We start from the raw sequence: 19527 nt of genomic DNA on the forward strand, positions 1-19527 counted from the left end.
GAGGCTAGTTTATTAGTCTACGAACAGAAACAGTTAGTGACTATATTTTAATCTATTTTACCGTTCTTGCTAAGCCTCCAGATCATCAGAGTAAAAAATATTATTCCGTGCCGGGTTTATTAAGATGATATCCACCAGTAGCAAGAAATGAAGCACTCCCGTGTGCTTCATTTTGCTTTCCGCAAGTGCATTGAATGCATCAAGAAAAGTCTGTAAACTCTACGAATTCCCTGAGGCCAAGATCCTGTTTTCTTCAAGTAGTGAAAAATATGAATAAACCGCGGAAGCCCGGCTGAAGACTGTGAAACGCGTTTGCAATGTACGCGTTTGCAATGTATATATTTCCGGTATCCACATTAAATTTTTTATAGTAAAATAATTTTGACAGATAAATAAGTTAACAAATTTGTACATAACAATCTTATATACCGTCTTTTCATGAAATTTTACTGGTAACCATCTCAGCCTTCATTTTTTCCCAAATTGATTATAATGGCAGTTTTTTTCTCAGCTGTTCTAACAAAACAGGTTGACAATAAACACAGATAAAAATCAAAATCAACCCTTCATACCACCTCGCGTTTATTTTCTTCGAAACAAATAATTTGATTGATCCAATTAAAACTTTTCACAGACACAGCGAACCGTTTCTTTGATTTGACAGTTTCATTAGCACCTTTTCTCAAGTATTCGTACATCCATACTTCATTCGTAATATCCAGTTCCTGATGTTAAATCCAACTACGAGAAGACAAAAATGAAGAAATATTACCTTCACAGAGTAGCTAAGAACCAGCCGGGCGAGTAAAGTAAAACTTTTCCACATGAAAAAGGGTTCTTTTTCTCTCGAGTGTTTTCTCATTTATAGCTAAAGTTGGTCAAAAATTGGAAATATGAATTTATTGGCTGATTGCTTCCAGGTTGCGGGGCAGCCAAAAGTTCTAAAAGCGTTATCGCCATTATACTACCGTTATTTACGATTACAGTGTAGTTTCATAAATTAAACAATTTTCATATAATTTTCTCATCGTGCACGCAAGTTTACCATTGGGGTCCTGTTGAATGCCAATTATTGTTTTTATGGCAGCAACCCGACTCAAGAGCCGTTATGATTCTCAGGTTATGATGAATATCACAAATATGGCAAAACAATAAACGCCCGCCCCGGTTGTGCGTACAGAGCTTTTCTGTTGTTGAAAGTTCATGAATTTTAATTTAGGATGTTTTTGAGTCTGAAAATATTTCAGGCCTTGGGTAACGTGAGCTGTATTACATATGTTTATAATAATGTGTACAAATATTTATGAACCTTCCTATCGCGGTGATGCACACAACACTTTAAACTTTCCAGCTTTATGTACAAAAACATTAAAGTGATTAGGGTGGATGGCAGTATATAATTAACAACTGTTGGATATTTTTTGCTGTCGAGAAACAAAGAACGAGCATAACGAGCGATTAACAAACCGATTCGAAACAGTTAACGGAGTTTGGCAGAAAGCTAATTTTTTCTTTTGATGCATTGATGATTTTCAGGGAAACGTTAGCTTCAAAGTAAAAAAGTCCAAAAGGTTTTTTTGAAATACGCTGTCTTTATTAATCTCAGTATGAATTTCTCACTTTCTTGCGAATATCGTTGTACTAGCATATTATGTTATGTTATTGCCAATATTCCAAACTATGAAATCACAACGAATAGCTGGATGTTTTTTTTTTTTTTTTTCATCCAGATATATTATTCAAGGACTGTACGTAAAACGAAATATTCAACCGTTCGATCCGTTTATTTGAATTTGCATGATAATAATCTACTTTCAAGTTTTCCACTAATTTAAATCTCCATAATTTCAACTTTTTAAATCAATCCGCTTGGTCAGTAATGTTCAATAAACATTCTTGTAAACCCAAAAACGCTGTGACCAGAAAGCAAAACAAAAGCAAGAACCAACTTTCAGCCTGTTGCGGCATGCGAACATCAACCGAACTCAATTTTCTCGCAATACTCTTGAATACTTTTTAGGCGGAAAACAGTTTTTGCTTCTCCGGTTCAAAGTCGGAAGCGGGAGTTCAATAGAGTCGGGGCCCGGGATGCACGGACTATACAAAAGGGGTCGAAAATAAACAGCGAGTTCAATCCACCCACCGGTAGGTGAATCCTTTCTTCGAATTCAGTTGTGTTCAAATCAAAAATACGACTTTTGAAAACGTCCTACGTTAGTTTGGACGAGCTATTCAATGATTGGTTAGTGACTGAAGGAAGCCAACTAAACGCGAAACCATAAAGCAATGACACGGCTGGTCCGCACAGGAGGAGAAACGACTAACCCCGCGTTTCTACGACACTCCAATGATTGTGGATGCGCGGCTTCGACAAACAACAATGGCGTTTCGAGTGTTGTTGTAGGAGTATTTGAAATTCAGATTTGCTCCATTTAATTCGATTCAAAGTATGTATAAGTGCTTTGGCATGTAAATTGTTTCAATTTAAAAAGGATGATAACTTGTCTACTGCTGTTGTGGCGTGGTTCTTCGCGGAGGTAACGCTAGACAACAAGAAAGCCATATTCTTACTTGATTTACTCCCTGGAATCAGGAGGGTTCGGCGATTTGCAACCTAAGTGTTGTGATCCAGTGCGAGAACGGGAAGAAAACAACTGGAATAAAACAGATTACCAAGCAAATTGAGCAAATTAGACAAGCAGCAAGGAAAACATCGTTGTTTTAGAATCGAGGAAGATTTCCTGACAAATTGTCAAGCGGTGCGCCTATGAGGTTTATGAAATAAAACAAATTGGTGGCCTTATTCGCCACTCGTTGCGGACACAATATTTCATCTAGAAAACAACATAAATCTTTAACAGCGTATACGCTGTAAAAGGTTTTACCTACAGTGGAATGGGCTTTATTTTTCTTCATTGGGCCGAAACAAATTGTGAATTGTTTTTATGTCCAAAGTTTTCAATGTTAGTAAAGAGGAGTCGAAAATTAAATAACACCGAGAAAGAAAAAAAAGAAATATCTTTACCAAGAAGTTGTGAGCAAGTTACGGTGATTGTAACATGCATGCAAATAAATGTTGAAATACTATTATTAACATTCTTAATTATTTAGATTGTCTTTTCGTCACACTCTCACTGTCACTGGATTTTTCATTTGTCTGTTTTTTTTCTGCAAACAACGACAACCGTCTTTTCTACCTTTATCTCATCCATTCTTCTAGTGATAATTTGTGAGCTAAGGCGGCATTCATAAAGTACGTCACGCATATAGGGGGGAGGGGGTCTACAAAATTCTAACTTGAAGTCCATGTGCAGATTTGCATCTTAGTGCATTTGTTCTAAGAACGAAGGTAGGAAAGTTGATTTACGGTAGTTGACGAGCAACAGGTCGTATGTGCAGGCGTGATCAAAACCAATGAGATATTTACTCTTAAAGAGTAGCGAACGGCTTCGGCAGTGTTTTTCTTCGGCAGGTTTCTCTATAAGATTGCTTCAGAAAACCTGCCGAAGAAAACTACTGCCGAAGTCGTTCGGTACCCTACTTCATCAGCAAATATCATCTCTGACTCATTTTATTTACGTACGACCATTTTACACATTGCTCGAGTTATATTTTGTTCAATCATTGATTTCTGTTACAGTACCACCCTATAATGATAAACCGCCCGTATAAAGCACAAAGAAATCAACTGTAGAATGTCAACTGGTAACAGTGTATGACTCTTTATAATATCTTACTTAGATAAATCGACCAGCTTAAACCGATATACGGATATGAGGTGGGACCATCATCATCACTTGAAGACCAGAGATGCGTGCTGTATAGGCCTGTACAGAGATGCGTATAAATACTCGGAACAATGATATGAGCCGTTGAGAGCAAAAGTGGTACATGTGCCATTTATGCAGTTTTTGGGTTTTATGCATAAATTGATGCAGGACGCAGTAATGTACTAGTATGTCCAAGAAAAACCGAGATCTGACAACCTAAACCAAAGTTCTAGCCAAAACAATTTTTGGTAATTAACATAATCACCATTTCGTTGAGAGCAAAAATGGTACATGTCCAGTCTGTGCATGTTAGATGAATTGTAAGTCGAGGATCTTAGGATATAAAACAATCATGTCTTCAGCAAAGTTGGTCAAGTGATTGAGTACTTTCAGATGAAGATCTGTCTGCTTTGGCAATTTCTCACTACGTGGCGCTAGTGTTTCACCTATTTCAGTATCAAATCGTATGCTGTTACCAAATACATATACACTAGCACCACGAAGAGACAGAATTCCTTAACAAACAGATCATCATTCAATAGTACTCAATCACTTGGACAACTCTGCTGAAGACATGAATGTTCTATATCTTCAGATTACAGAGCTATAATGCATCATTCATGCTCACACTGGACATATACCACTTTTACTCTCAACGTTTTCTGGTTGTCATTATTTTTCCCATAGAACAAAAGTGGTACATGTTTTTCCATTGAAGTTTGTGTAAGGTTCTCAACCAGAACTCGTTATGTTTTCATGTACCGTCTTTTGAAACCTTTCCAGCAATGATTTATTGCAGTTATGTTGGAAAAAAATGTTGAAAATAATTTACTATTTGAGTGTTTTCGTTTATCGCGTCTCCTGTAAAATTTACCTAATGGCACATGTACCACTTTTGCTCTTAACGGCTCATATTATGGGTATTCATGTCGAGCTCGTATACAAATATCCAGCCGTACAAAAATGCCCATCTCCATTGACGAATAATGAAAGTTACACAGTTTACGGCTGGTTATTTGTATACAAGCTCGTCGTAAAGACCACTATTGTGTTCTTATTTATTAATCACTAACAGACCATGTACGATATTTAGATACAAGATACTAGGCTATACAGAATAAAGTTGTTGTTTTTTTTTGGAATCAGACAGACCAGCAAACAAATTGATCTACACTACCCGTCATAAGTTTGGAATCGCTTTTCTGAGTATTGCAACACCCAGTTTGAATATTGCAACACCCCGAAAAGTTTAGCATCGCTTGATATGGGCAGATTAACGTAACTCTATCTTTTGATTCTGAAAACCTAGAGAGTTGTGGTCTTCAGCAAACTTGCTCAGCAGGTCAAGGGCTTGTGATTGGAGGAGAGTTTAGTTCGGAATTCAGCCACAAGGCAGCGCTAGTGTGTATGAAGTTTTGAACGCTATTTAGCTCAATAATCCCACCATCTTGAGAGTTGCGATTTTTCAGCAAAGGTACTCAAGAAGTCAAAGGCTTGTAATTAGCGGACAGTATAGTGCGGAATTCAGCCGCAACGCAGCGCTAGTGTGTATGTAGTTTTGAGCGTTTCGAACTTAGTTTAGCTCAATTATCACATCGTTTACACTGATAGTTTACACATGACGAAGTGAAACCAATTTGAATGTTAACAATTTGATCACCACACACAATACGTAAGCTTGTGTGTTTATTCTAAAGAAGTGCTTTCATTTGAGGAGGTTACAACATATAGCATGCGACTGTGTTGGTATGTTGAGAGTTTGATCAGCAGCATACACAACCCTTTTTACTAAGGGGAAAATTGACGATATCGCGACTAAATTGATTACCTCGGCTACAAAGAGTTGCAATAGACTTGCCTCTAATCCGATATTGAAGGATTTGACTACCACAGGGGGCATTTCGTATTACTTTCCGCTGCAAGCTGGAGACCGAACGAACACGCAACGCCGTCGCCTTACATGCAAGTCGAGTGGTTCTGACTTCAGTACATGGTGCGTTCGAGAAAGCGCATATAAGCCCCATCCAACGAGTAGACACCCGGAATGTATACACGAAGTCGAAAACACTTGCCCTGCTGGATGCCGTAGTTGTCAAAGTGGTCGAAGTCGTATTTTAATTAGAACACCGGATGATTTTGATTTGTGTTGACACTGAATTGTAATGGAAATAGCCTCAATGGAATAGTTCGGAACACATACGTGGCGTTATACTGTGTTTTGACGTGCTTGACCACAACTGGTGGCACTAGCCGACGACCGCAAATTTCTGGGTAGTAATATTCGCGCGATTAGTTGAAGTTTCAACATCATGAACAAGTTTGCTGAACACCGCAACTTTCTAGCAGGTTGGAATCGTGAGATAAGTTAGGTTCAAAATACGACAAATTGTGTGCCCACTAGCGCCACCTAGCTGTAAAATTTCACACTGGCCATAATACAGTAGCCTTTGACCTTCTGAACAAGTTTGCTGAAAACCGCACTTTCTAGGTTGTCAAAAACACGAGATATCCGCCTATTCCAGGTGATGCTAAACTTTTCGGGAGGTGTTGCAATCAGTGCTGATAAAAGTCATTCTCCCCAGCAAAATTCTTCGAAAATTACAGCCAATCATTTTCAATTTTCACTTCCAATGATCGCAGCACTCTTTCAGATACACTAGATTTTCGTCCTAGTAACGTGCTGTTATACTCAGATTAAATAGATCGCGCGCATCGTTCACGGTTACGGAATAAAATTTGACGACAAATCCAACCAAATAATCTTCACTTCAAAGCGAAAAAGAAAAACAAACAGTCCACTCAACCAAAATGAACCTCACCGAAACACTTTTTCACTGACACTGACCGACGCCTTGACAATCTTCGTTAACTGATAAACTGACTTTGTTGTCTTGCTTCCATCGCATGAAATATAATGAGGTGTTTTGACAGTTCACTTCCATGCAAAAAGCGGGAAGGAAGAACTCTGAAAGGATTGTAAAAAATTACGTTTATGGATGCTTTTTTTCACTTTCACTCAAGAGTGTCAACAAATATCAACCCTGGTTGCAATATTCGAACTGGTTGTTGCAATACTCAGTAAAGCGATTCCAAACTTATGACGAGTAGTGAATGTATATGTATAAGGTGAAATACAAACATTAGAAGAAATTTGTTCACTATCTAGCACTTGTTTTGAGATTCTGAAACCGCTTTAGCAAACTCCAACAATAACAGTATTTAACGAAAACGAAAAAAATTCTGCCCTAAAGCTTAAAATAGTGGCTCTAGATAGAACACACTCTTTTTACCATTCCTGTGAAATTTGGTGCCTCTAGCCAGTTTAGAAATGTTTCAACTTACATTAAAGTGTGGCATAACAATTGCTCGCTAGGTTCGTCGCTTCAACATTATGTTTACGAAAAAACTCATTCAAGTCTCTGAAATTTTTTTTTTCCAGTTTGAGTTTCAGGGCCACACCTGTGTTAACCAGAGTAATCAATTAAACTTCCCTATCGAAGGACACTATTCCAATCACCCCGTATTCTAAGTAGTTTGCATCTGCTTTGCAGGGGATTTTCTTCAGCACCCGAATAGCACCTAAATAACTGCGATTTCGGTTGAGTTTTTCGTTTGATGTTCATTCAAAGATTTCTCCGTGTTGAACTGTATTTTATGTATTCGTAAGACAGCTTGTTATACAGAGTTTTCGTTCTAGTCATTGAAATTGTCGTTATCGATAAAAATTCAGGAGTTTGGCACTCGTTTTTTTTTTGACTAATTAAAATAGGTGCCACTTCTTAAGTCGTTGCTTACCTAACGCACATTAGGAAAATATATTCTTTTCAATTTTGTATAACTTTGCTGGCTATCTTGAATTGCTTCATTTTTTTTTTTTATTCTCGCTTATTTTCCGTCGGTCTAGTTCCGCCACTGTTGTGGCCAATCACCGACGCCCAGGGAGGCGACTCCACACCCAGGACCCTAACTCACGACCCGTTTATTAACGGACCGGCGCCAACGGCTTTCCTTCCTCATGCGATGGAAGGCGTGATCCCAGAGATTTTTCGCCTCAGAAAATCTCCCGGTGTCGGCTAGGATTGAATCTAGACCAGTTGGGTTGGTTGTGAGTGGATCACGCCACCTGACAACCATCGACACCTATGTCGGCGGTAGGATTCGAACCCAGGCGTCGAGCGTGGTTGGCGGAGACGTTACCAACCACACTAGGCCCCCGCTCCGAATTGCCTCATTTGATACTTTATGTTGTATTTTATATGACTTACAGGAACGAAATTTTTTACGATTGTATATAATGTATTAACCCTATCCCCGCGGAGAAGAGTCAGTTCTTACATCGAAAAACGACATTCAAACTCTTATTACTCAGCAACTGCATGCATAACTGGCACAAGCTATATTGCATGCACATTTGAGCGACTTAGAATTAGCATCCTTTCAAAAATTCTGGTTTGCTGGGAGAACTTAAGTTGTTAATAGTTTGGTATGTCGATTCACCGACCAATAGGTTATGAGCCCAGGAGCATATTTTTCCTAGAATTCGTGGTAAAAAGTCTGTTTTGAATCTCAAGGAGATCATATGAATCACTGAGGGTAAGTCTAGGCAGTACTTGTACTACTCTAACTTGGTTTTAATTTTGCTCTTGGTGGATACCTAATTGGTTATCTGGTAATTGTTTGATCCATTTCCAGAAACTAAAGGTAATGAAAATAGACCAGGTTTCAAGGAAGAAGAAGGTAACCACTACAACCACTTTTAGGGACGACGGACGCATGAGAAAATCTCCCCATGGAGCGGTTAGGAAGGACCTTCTGAAAGGTGCGGGTGACCCACTACTTGAAGCGTTGGGACCTGCTACACTGCTTGGAGTGGATCCCGTCGATGGAAGAGTGCAGCGACACCCCTGGAGACGCCACACAAGGGGATGACGAATGGTCAATATATATTTTGGCTGTCGTTGGATAACAATGCGATGGCCCACGTACTGGAATGCGTGTATGCTAAAAATATCTTTAACCGCTTGGACTCCTTCTATCTGCGTCATGGATAACTTGCGCGACTTCTCCACACGGCGCAAGTTGTATAACCTGTGAGCAGCGGGCCGTCGTACTATAATAAAACTATTCATGGTCCACAAACGGTACATCCAGGAATTTGAGAAGGCAGGCAACATCATATCGGTAAGCGAGAAGTTGAAAACGCTGCTGATCGCCATCCCGGATCGGCAAAACACCATTTCAGATGACATCACAGTGATGCGTTTGGGTGATCTGGCTACCATGTCGAGGGAGCTGTTCTTGGACACCAATGAGATCAGAGCAGTGTTGCAAACCTGCACTGTCATGGAAGGATTTCCAGTTGAAAGTGAAATCTTTGAATTTCAACTTTCAACGAACGACCTGAGAATGAAAGAGACTTTCAGCTCCAATCAGTTGACAGTGATAGCAGCATTTCTGTGATTTCGCACATGCTTTTTTTATACAATGACCGAACCTTCATTGAAAATTGACGCCGCTGACGGTGAAGGTCGTTTCAACTTGAGACAGTGAAAATGCGGTTTTTGTCACTTTCGTTTGCAGTGTCGAAAATTTGCAGCACTGGATCAGAGAGGTGCATCACAAGCAGTTTGAACCGTCCAACATAGCAACAATGGCTGTCCATTGAGCCCAAGAAAAAGAAAAGCAAGGAGTTCCGGGCGTGGTATGAATATGGCAAAGAAGTCCACATCAAGGCGAAATGCTATAGTCTGCTGAACAAAGGCCCGGCAACATCACCACAGAGAAGGCGTGCATCCAACAGGGCACATATTGCTCTGGCGAGCATCTCTGCGAGTGATCCCCCTGATCGAGGGTTCAGGTACAAGCGATCACATGGTTGAGTACGACTAGAGATACTCAGAGAGAGAGAGATAGGCGGAGAAAAACCCGCCAATTTGGCAACTGGATTTTACAAGTCAGAGGTGCCAAATTTTTTTTAAAAGCGCAATGTTGACTTACTTTTTCATTCGACTCGTATCGATGGTGACGATGGAAATCCTGGGGAGTAATAAAGTATACCGCAAAAACCCTGAAGTTATTAAATTTTATGTTCATGTCTAATTTTATACACTGTTACCAAAACTGATCATTTGTTTTGTTAACCATACAAAAGGTTTGTGAACCCCCGGTAAAAATCAATCGGTAAAATGATAATAAAATTTTGAAGCATTCTTAATTCACTGTTTAGCAAAAAAAAAACAAGAAAAACATATGAAAATAAAAACTTCCTTTATTGTACCTGATTACAACACCTATCAATGTGTGTTATGATTTAAGGTTAGAATTGCGAATAACACACATTGAGTTATCGAAACAACCCTGCCAATTCTGCGCGAAAACGATAAATCGTACATGTGATAAAACTAAAACACTCTCCGACGCTCTCTGGAAAGAGCGCTCGAAAATGCGCCATCACGACGATCGAGTAAAAATAAAACCGCCATCATTTCCGTATTTATTGTCATCGAGAGCGGACATAGATTGCTGTACTGTAAAGGCACGTGAAACTATAAAAAGTATTGTCAGTGAATATCTCAAAGTCCGCCACTCGCAGCCATTTTCACCCGCTCGCTCAATGATGAAGTTTTCCCTGAAGTTTGGAAGCAATCCATGTTTCCCGTGTTCAAAGCTGGTTACAAGAGAAACAACATAACAGATATAACAAGCTTATCTGCAGCGTCAAAGCTATTCGAAATAATCGTTAGTGATGTGATTCGTAGCCATCTATGAATCTCTAATGATTAGCGCTATTTCATGCCTGGGAGATCTGTTACCACGAATCTATTGGACTTCACCAGCACCTGTATTACTGCAATGGAGAACTAAAGTTGATGTCAACTACACAGATTTTAAGGTGGCTTTCGACAAAACCGATCACAATATACTGTTGTCTACTGTTGTCTCGTCTTAGATCTTCTTCGAGGCTGGTATCGTGGATTAGTTCTTACCTGACTGGTCGTGAACGTCGTGTTAAAGTTGACTCCTGTGAATCTTCGAGTTTCTGCAATTCATCCGGAGTGCCCCAAGGCAGCAACTTAGGTCCGATGTTGTTTACACTATTTTTCAACGACGTTGCTTCTTCTTTTAACTATCGATTTTTTCAAATGTCTGTTAGCAGGTAGAAGCCTCTATTATAAAGTATGCAAATAAACGAGGAAGTTGAAAGCCAGTTGGGATGATTTATTCATGGTTGAACCAAGAATATTTCTGTCGAAAACATGTTCTATACAGTTTGTTGGTTATTATTTTTGCCTATTGAATCTTCCAACAACAGTTATTTCCTACCTGTTTCTATATTAACATAAATGCTATGAACAAAGAAAATTGCCTTACATTCCCCCGGTATGTTGAAAGCCTACCACAAACAAGACACGTGAGTAGCATGGTTGTACGTCGTGGAAATTCCGATATCGATTACAGGACCGAAACCGAACATCAACCAGCTGTCGATTGCTCAAGACAGTTTCGACAGCGCGCTCAGAGCAGTGATCGAAAGGAAGCAAGCGACCGATTAATCGTCCGATTCGGATAAACAGTGGGCCGTTCTGCTACCGGTTTGGTTCGTATAAACAAACGCTCCGTGCGAGTGTTTGATTATAATCAGCGCGCGCGCTGGGCGCTGTCAGAAGACATCCACGTCGGATGCCGTGATGTGACGATGATCCCGAGCGACGTGCACCATGACGACGACAAGGCCTGAGGCCACTCCATTCACGTTTTATGCTGTATTGTAGTGCAAATATTTGTTTTATTGGAGACGCGTGGCAGCGGATAAAGAAACTTCAGTATTTACTTGCTATAAACAATCGATTACGGGTGCGGAACTGTAACGACGCCAATGCTACGCAGCGCCAATATCCGGCGCAAGAAATTAGCGAAGTTTAATTGGACGTGTGGAAACAATGTCTAGTCGAAATTTTCCCTGCCAGCTACATTGTAGTGGTTGAGTGTTTGCGAAAGGAGGCAGGAAGTCTGTTTCGCCAAAGCTCTATTTTAATTAAAAGTTTCTAGAAAGGTCAAGTTTGTATAACATGCCAAGAAGTTCGGTGTATTTTTGCACAGCGTGAAGAAAGATTGAATATAACATTTAAACGGTTGCCTACAGTGTTGAGGTTTGACTGTTTGACTGTGTAATCAAAATAGTAGTTACACGCAATTAATGTTGTTCTTGTGAGAAAAAACAAATTAAAATAGAAAATCTTATATTCAGCGGAAAATGAAATTCAAATAGGAAACTAAAAATAAATAAAATATTTTTAACCGTTTAGTCATATCAAGTTATAAACATTAGCATACTGATGATATCATATTTTGATTGGTTATGTAAAGATAAACGCAAAATAGAACCAAAACCAATGCAACTGAACATCTTCAAATGTGAATTACAGTCATTTTGTTCCAGTAGAACAAAATAGAGCTCCTCACAGGAATTCACTCGCAGGCAGCCAACTAACACCTCAGCAAACTTTTCAACTTTTCCCTTCGCCAGATTGCACGCAGTAATATAACCCGGAGATTTTCTTCCCTCGAGATTTTCTTCCAATTTCGTTTGGCACCAAACAGGGACGAGCAATGCTTAGATACTGAGTACCTATCTAGGAGCATAATTTTTTGTGCTTTGTGCTGGTAGGGAACGTGTGTAGTCGTAGTCGTGCAGTGCAACACAAAGTGTTACCAGGCCAACTTTCAACAGGCAAATGAGGGCACAAAACTATGCAGTTATGAACTATCTGCACCTTGGGCAAGGGAAAAGTCATTCCCTGAGCTCCATTGAGTGGCTCAACGTTTTCTTCCATTCCACAGCCTTTTAGCTCTTAGCTGGTAAAACTCTATTTTTGACTTCACATAAACCTTCCGAGTTTCCGAAATGTGTGGCTTGGGAGCTACGTAAGCCGAAGGCAGCAACAACTTTGAGTGGATTTGAACCATAAACAATTTTTCTGTTTCGTTTTCTGTTAGACTCATGAGGGGTTTTGCCAGTAGGAACTATCCGTTCACGATGCGGCAGGCGAAGTTTGCTCGGTTCTGAGGGTGATGAAACTAACACGTATAGCAAGCGAATTTTAAATGTTTGCGGACCGGTTTTATGATCTGACCTGATGGAAATTTTCGTCCTATGATAAGAAGAAAACTTCTGAATAATTGATCATCGTAAAATGAAATCTCATTGAATGTAATTGATTACACAAGTTCTCGTTAACTATATTTCATACTGTTTTACTCGAAAGTAGATAATAGAGTAGAATTGTATTGTAGTATTTTTTTTTATTATTTAATGTGTACAGGGCCGGTTTGCAACTGGGTGAAATCAGAAGCAGACATTCACATTGATTTGTATTGATAAAATTAAGGTTAAAATCGTTAAACAATGCAAAAATTAGATATGTCTGTGCCAAAATGTACAAGCGTAGACTTAGCAAAGGATTACAAATGGTATAAAATACTACAAGGTATACAGCCCTAGGGTTGTATGAAATGGTGACGTGGGACTAAACACTGTAATTAAGGGATTTTTTGTTACAAAATATACAGAGTCCGCAGACAGAATCAATTTGTTCGTTTGACTTACGTATTTTTATTTTCAGCCTTCCCTTAAAATCTTTTTTTAGAAATATATTTAACAACACTCAAAAGAATATCGTTTGTATTTGGCGAAATTATGCCTGTAGTATTTTTTGTGCAAATAACATCTGTTTGACAAGGCACACGCGTATCGTTATTGTTGAAGAATCACCAAACTTTTCTCGTAATGCGTCAAAATCAAAATTAACGCTGTATCCTCAAAAACCAAAATCAATAGTACTCACGTTATCATAATGGATGGTTATGTCTTATTTAACTCTGATTAAAGCAAATTCATAATATGGATCTTACTTTCAAAATAATATGGAAGCCCTTACATAGGCTCATTAATAGGCAAACATAAGAAGATATTTTAAATAAAAATAATCAACAAGCTCCAGCAAAAAATCGTAGCAATCAACAATTTCATTTTTGTTTTTTTGCTTGACAATTTTTTTTCATTTGCCTACAAATACATTCACTGTATTACGAAGACAGCTTATATACATATATTATGGTAAAGTTTTAAATAATAATATATCATCTGAAAATCTTGAAATGTAAAAAAAGATTCTGAATGAATCTTAGTAAATGGACCAAAAGTTCACAAGCTTTCGCCGGTTCTAACTCGTCTATAAATTGAATATTTGAGAGTTCACTTTGTCGATACTATCCGGTCACGATTATTTAGTGATTATCAATGATTAAATCAAACAAACGTAACTTATAACCGTTGCGAAAATGTACAATTCTTGTTGAGTAATAAATCCTCCGGAAATATAGTAGAGCAGGTTTCGGATGAAAAAAAGCGATAGATGTTGCACTACAAATGAAAGAAGAATGAAGTTAATCTGCGAACGTTCACGGATTTCATTTCCAAGATCTTATCCGACGCTTGGGAGGCGAACGTCAACTACGAGTACAAGTTGGACCCTGAAACAAGTGGAAACCTCAAGTCGGCGGAGATAGCAGCTCTGTACAACCTGAGCGAAACGAACCGATCCAACAGACAGAACGATCGAAAGAAGCTTAAACCGTTTAAAGTATGCCAGCGAGATGATCATTATTGGTTAAGGGGTCATTCACATTTGTTTGTGAAATGTCTACGGGTCATACAAATATTTCAGAATTTATATAGGCGGTTGTCCACGGAGAGAGAGAAGGTTTAAAATCGTCCAAAACCTGTCCATGTGGAATGTGGATAGATTCTAAGGCTTCAAAAACTTGCTCTTTACAGATCGAATGTAGATCGTGATCGACTGTGCACGGTCTGCTTCGACGAGTCCCAGAATGGAACTGACGGTTGCCATTCGCCTTGTTCGAAAGAGCCAAACATAGCTGGAATTCACTGCGCTGGATATCGATCTGCACTCTGCACTCTGTCGGCCGACTCCAGAACTGTACTGTCGTGGCTGCAGTCGGCGACGAACATATTTAGAGTTGATGAGATTTGAACTGACCAATATGAGGAACTGGCAATCGTTATTGCCCAAGAAGAATGTCGTGGATGTGATCACCAAGTAGAATTCTAAACCTCCGTTGCACAACGAGTCGGACTGTATGAACTATCCGACGATGCTTTATCAACCGCACAACCAGATGCCGATGCACAGTGGTCCTATAAGGCGAAAAGTGGAATTTAGTTTAATAACGCCTTTCACCTTCATCCTAGCCTAATAAATTCTTCGGAAATTGTTTGTATGAATGACCCGCATAATAATTGTCAAAAGTATGAAAGTTTATTCAGCAAAGTTGTAGAAGATTCAAAAATATGAAAACCCTATCTTTTTTCGGTACAAAGTTAAAAAGTATTAACTTTTGTTAGTTGCATTTTACACGAAAGTATTGTTCAGAGGAATTGTTAGGGCACACAAAACACACATTTCTGCCAAAGGCCATATATCTCCAGGACCCTTCCCTACAAAGCTATATCATATTTTAGCTTATTTTTTCGATAACTTCAAGACCGTATAGTTTAAAAAGGGGCAAGTGGAATCATGATGTACTTTTCCTTGAAGTTAGGCTGAAGTATTATAATCTCCTTCAGGTTCCATTTGTCCCAATCCACCCATATTAGAGTACGGCGAGCATATGTTACAGTAGGTTTTCATATATCAAAAATACTAACTTTTTTGTGTTAATAGATAGAGAAATGGTTAATTCGGCAATGTTTTAGAACGTGCAAAAATATGAACCTTTGCCGAACAAATAAAATTCTTATATTCATTGGGTACAGAGTTACAGAGTATATTCTATGAAAGTGACTTAAAAGTTAGTTTTTTGTACTTAACTTTTGTTAGTTACATTTTACAAGAAAACGTTGTTATAAAGAAGCATTTGGGTATACAAAACACACGTTTTTGTTCAAGACCACTCATCTCCAGGACTTTTCCTTACAAAGTTATAGCACATTTCAGCATATTTTTTCGATAACTTTAACAACGTGTAGAATAAAGATTAGGTGGATTGGGACAGATGGAACTTTTAACAGTTCTGAGCACTCGAGCTGAACTTTGAGAAAAAGTATTAACATCATGATTCTACTTGCCCCTTTTTACTTTACACGTTCTTAAAGTTAATGAAAAAATAATCTAAAACATGCCATAACTTTGTGAGGAAAAGTTCTGGAGATATGTGACCTTCAATAAAAACGTGTGTTTTGTATGCCCAAATGCTTCTTTAGAACAACAGCGAATCTCGAGCTAAAAGCGGATTAACTACCGGAGAAAATCAAGAGATCCAGTGTTCTGCATGGGGGGAACTGGATTAAAAAAAATAGGGTCCAGTTGAATTTTTCTCTGTGGTATAGTGGGGCATCGAAATGTCAAATTTTCTATACCAGCATTAATATTACCGAGGGGCTATACAACGATGCAATAGCATTTTTACTTTTCTAAGTTTTTACAGCATTTAGTGAAAATTTTAAGAAGAACCCAAAGTCGAGCAATTGATGATAAGGCTATTATATACTGTTCATACTGTTCATACAGAATAGTCACCAGCAAGGATGGAAAAACTCGTATCGCATAACAATCATTCGGGTATCATTTCTGAACGTGCTATTTATAAGCTTTCAATCCTAGCAAATCATCGCTATTAAAAGTTACACATTCTCAAGCTTGCAAGACACAACTTAGAGCAAAGAAATATATGGTAGCTTTCTTTGATGATTTTGTTTCGGTATTGCCTGCTTTAGGCGGAGCGAGCAACATATAGCGAGTGTTTCACGAAAGAATCGTAAACGATTGCACTCAAGCGATCGCAATGATTCTTTCAAATGTTGGTTGCTTGTAGGCGGAATTCGGCTACTCCGCGTCGTGCTTTCACCGTGATATACCGCGATGATTCTTGGTGATTTCAAGTATCACATGCTAATGCACCATGCTACAATTTCCGTTAGCATTGATGATACCTGCTTGCTCCGGTAAGCAAACAATTGAACGCAATCTAACGTTCATTCGGATTTATAATTTTGTATCACTGGCGATAACATCTCAAAGATTCTCGCGATAATGTTGAATGCAAGTGAACTTGGATGCAATAAATACTATCGTGTTTGAATCATTCAGTCTCCTTCTATGGTATTCGGAACTCTTAGACGCGAAAAACAATCAGCAGCGTTTAGATGGAAAACTTGTACGCGAGTGGAAATACACTAAGGTCGCTTTTTACGCGGTTTTTTTCTACGTGGGTTTTGACGTAGAATTACGTCTTACGGCAACATAGACAGGGGACCAGTTTCATTACAGGGATCCAATTTCAAAAACCAAAAACATCTAGAGCGTCACAAAAATTGTCCATTTTCAACCGTTTTAAGCTCAGTCAGTTTTCAACCGATTTTCGTCATTTTTGCAGTAATCGATTGGAAGATCAACCAAGCACCCGTCCAAATGCAGAAAGTTGTAATCTGATTGTTCGAACGATTGTACTATTGAAAATTGTCAAGCCTTGTCGAAACGCAAATGTCGACCTCTGATTGGTCGCACAATGCTTCTTTCCCTAACAAGGTCGACAGAATATACCTAGTTGACTAAGAATGCGCGCTTTGTGTTTTATGTATAATTCATTCCATGATTGTGCCGATACCACACGGACGTTGGTTGCTGATCGTGAAGAAGAAAGAAAAGCCGGGTTTCAATTTCTGGCTGATCGCGCTGGGCGCGTTGATACTTAAGCACCTGACTATTTGGCGGCTGTTATGGAGTTTTTGGTAGCTGCAAAATCATTGGAAATTGCAGGCAATTCTACTGAAGAAAACGGGAGAACTAGAATCATCGGCGAATGGTTATCCGAAATGATGATGATTGAACAAACTTGCCAGTTTGTTACTGTTGTCAAATATAATAGCACCTGTTGGTGCTCCACAATTATGTGATTGAAGTAGTTAATATTTTTCATCATGTGTAATAGACGGAAAACCGCAAATTTCAGCATTCGCAAGACAAGAAAAATTCAACATTGCCTCAAGAATGTGTTGGTGGCCGCTTGTAATATATACTTGTTCTAGTGCTGGATGGCAGCAGATAACAGAAATGCAGCACTTACGCTATTACGCTCTTAAAACGAAACGGTCATAGTTCGACATCACAGCAGAATTTCCACCTTTACACTCATGTTTACCGTCGGCAGTATCAAACACGCAACAATCTGCTTCCATGCGACTTTAGTCATACCTATTTTTTCAGTTATCCCATTCCACAACGTGCGTAAAAAATCTTTGTCAGAGCGGATATCGCGCGCTATAGGGACCATGAAGCATTTATGCGATAATTGAATGAAATTTGCAACTGCAGCAACCAGCCTTTTACAAGGCTACTAAATGTATTTGGAAGAGCATAATGAATGGTTATTACTAAAGTGCAACTTTGATTGCAGTTTGATGCTGTTGCAAATGCGCAGCAGTGTGATGTATATTACGATTCATTAACACTGTGCATCACAAGCGGTATATGCGAAACAAATCCGACTCCAAACAGAAAAGTTCAGCAAGTTCTGCTCACGGCGCTGAGTCCGTTTTAGAAAATTCATAACACTTCATTAACAAATATGTAACGTCTTCAAGAAGACGGTTGTTGCTTGACATCACAGCATAATTGCGAACCTTATATCCGATACGAGAACGGGAACATCTTCTTCCTTCAAGCCGTGCAACACACGATACATGTTATATTGTTGCCTTTATAAGGCAACAATAGGTTGACAAGAGGAATGTAACAATTTACCTGGAGCAGCAAACGTACGGCGGTCTGAACTTTGCGGCAAGTGTAATAGTAGAACGTTTGTTGTAATCCGCTAACCGGAAAGCAACCGAAAATGTTTCTTCTTACAACGAGATTTGACTATAGTAGATTTGACCTGTTGTGACAAATTTCCTGGCTCCTTTGTCGCTTGCCTCTGGTGCCATCTCAATGATGATACATTTGTTAACAGGTACACAGTTGACGATAAAATAATGCGCTTTCACGCTCAAATTTCGCTTATATACCGACAAACTGTGAGCAGCGTAGCCCATCCTCTTTGTTTCGAACGTTGTAGAATGATATAACTGGAAATAATTTTTCCAGTTATCCCATTCCACAACGTACGTAAAAAATCTTCGTCAGAGCGGATATCGCGCGCTATAGGGACCATGAAGCATTTATGCGATAATTGAATGAAATTTGTAACTGCAGCAACCAGCCTTTAACAAGGCTGCTAAATATATTTGGAAGAGCATAATGAATGGTTATTACTAAATTGCAAGTTTGATGATGCTGCAATTGCGCAGCAGGGTGATATATATTACGATTCATTAACACTGTCACGAATATTGTCCACTTTCAAAAGTTCTGAACTCAGCTAGTTTCCAACGGATTCCGTTTATTTTTAAAGCAAAAATAATATACGAAACAAATACGGAAAAATATATCGCTTCACACCATTAAAATGATTAACCCTAATCGAGTGTATTTCCAAAGCTATTGCAAAAAATTATTGACATAAGAAAGGCTGTCGTAATTCTACGTTAACCTTGCGGTCGTTTCTTATAAAAACCTCTTCCACTTTTTTTACGCGGATTCCGGAATTTACGCGGTTTTTTTACGCGGATTCCGGAATTAACGCGGTTTTTTTTACGCGGCACGTCACCCCCGCGTAAAAAGCGACATTTGTGTAGTTG

At 38.9% G+C, this 19527-nt stretch overlaps 1 protein-coding gene across 3 annotated transcripts in view; it reads left to right on the forward strand.

The window, feature by feature from the left end:
* The window catches only part of LOC129726868 (trissin receptor), a 223055-nt gene that overhangs the window by 29526 nt on the left and 174002 nt on the right, over positions 1-19527 (forward strand). The window lies entirely within an intron of this gene.

This window comes from Wyeomyia smithii, chromosome 3, assembly GCF_029784165.1.
Source record: "Wyeomyia smithii strain HCP4-BCI-WySm-NY-G18 chromosome 3, ASM2978416v1, whole genome shotgun sequence".
Lineage (NCBI taxonomy): Eukaryota > Metazoa > Arthropoda > Insecta > Diptera > Culicidae > Wyeomyia > Wyeomyia smithii.